This window comes from Dromiciops gliroides, chromosome 3, assembly GCF_019393635.1.
Source record: "Dromiciops gliroides isolate mDroGli1 chromosome 3, mDroGli1.pri, whole genome shotgun sequence".
Taxonomy (NCBI): Eukaryota; Metazoa; Chordata; class Mammalia; order Microbiotheria; family Microbiotheriidae; genus Dromiciops; species Dromiciops gliroides.
Window position 1 is genome coordinate 609,486,357 of NC_057863.1, and position 1,441 is coordinate 609,487,797.

At 38.7% G+C, this 1,441-nt stretch overlaps 1 pseudogene; it reads right to left on the minus strand.

Annotated features, from left to right (window-relative positions):
• Window positions 1-457: 457 nt before the first annotated feature.
• On the minus strand, window positions 458-1,043 carry LOC122748141 (annotated as a pseudogene).
• Window positions 1,044-1,441: the final 398 nt, after the last annotated feature.

Consider the following 1,441-nt stretch of genomic DNA (forward strand, 5'->3'; position numbering starts at 1 on the left):
CTGTGATAGACTTGACTCTTCTCAGAAATACAATAGTCCAAGATAGTTCTAAAGGACTCATGATGGAGAATGCTCTCCAAATCCAGAAAGAAAAAAAAAGAACTATGGAATCTAGATGCAGATTGAACCATACTATCTCTATTTTTTTTCTTTTTGGGGGTTTTTCCTTTTTGCTCTGATTCTTCTAGCACAGAATGACTAATATATTTAATGTGATTGTACACATATAACCTATATCAGATTGCTTGCTGTCTTGTGGAGGGGGGAGGGAGGGGAGGGACGGAGAAAAAATTGAAACTAGAAATTTTATAAAAACAAATGTTGCAAACTATCTCTACATGTAACTGGAAAATAATAAAATACTTTTATGGGAAAAAATGTCATACACATCAAACCATAATAAAAAGAAAATTATAAACAAGATGCTGTTCCTCTTTTCATTAGCAACATACTTCTCTTACCGTAAACCAAGTTTGTATTCCACCATCATGTGTGATTCTCCCATTATGTCCCTCTGTGATGGATCATTAAGAATATCTTCAAAGGGGCAGCTAGGTGGTGCAGTGGATAGAGCACCAGCCCTGGAGTCAGGAGGACCTGAGTTCAAATCCGGCCTCAGACACTTAACACTTACTAGCTGTGTGACCCTGGGCAAGTCACTTAACCCCAATTGCCTTAAAAAAAAAAAGAATATCTTCAAATCCAATACTCTCATCATTACCCCTCAAAATATCCAAAGAGAGGTTTGAGCTCTGAAAAAATGGAAGATGCTGGACCTGTTTCACTGCCATGAATTCCATCTGTAACTTCAAGGGAGCATATATATAGCCCTTGGATATTTCTCAGTGTGGAAAAATTAATTTTGTCCTGATTGAGCTGGAAATTTTTTTCAATAATTCAAAAGGATGACCAGGCAAAAGTTCATTTTTGACAGAAGAAAAATCTCTCTGAAGAATATCATGGTCTCCAAAAGGACCACTAGCTGAAAGTTCAGAAACTGGAATACTGTCCTTCAGCTGAGATCCAATTCCTCTGGTATTCATCTTTTTTTTTTTTTGCATGGGGCAATAAGGGTTAAGTGACTTGCCCAGGGTCACACAGCTAGTGTCAAGTGTCTGAAGCTAGATTTGAACTCAGGTCCTCCTGAATCCAGGGCTGGTGCTTTATCCACTGTGCCACCTAGATGCCCCAATGGCATTCATCTTTGATCCCCCTTCCTGCAGCCACTGCACCAAGACTCATTCCCGTCTGCTCCACCTTTTCCAGTAGTCGAAGTCTTAGAGAAGGGGTAGGCAAACTTCAGTCCTGGTTTTGTACAGACCCATAAGCTAAGAATGGTCTTTGCATTTTTAAATGGTTGGGAAAATCAAAGAAAGAGCAATATTTCAGGACATGTGAAAATAGATTAAATTCCATTTTCAGTACCTACAAATAAAGTTTT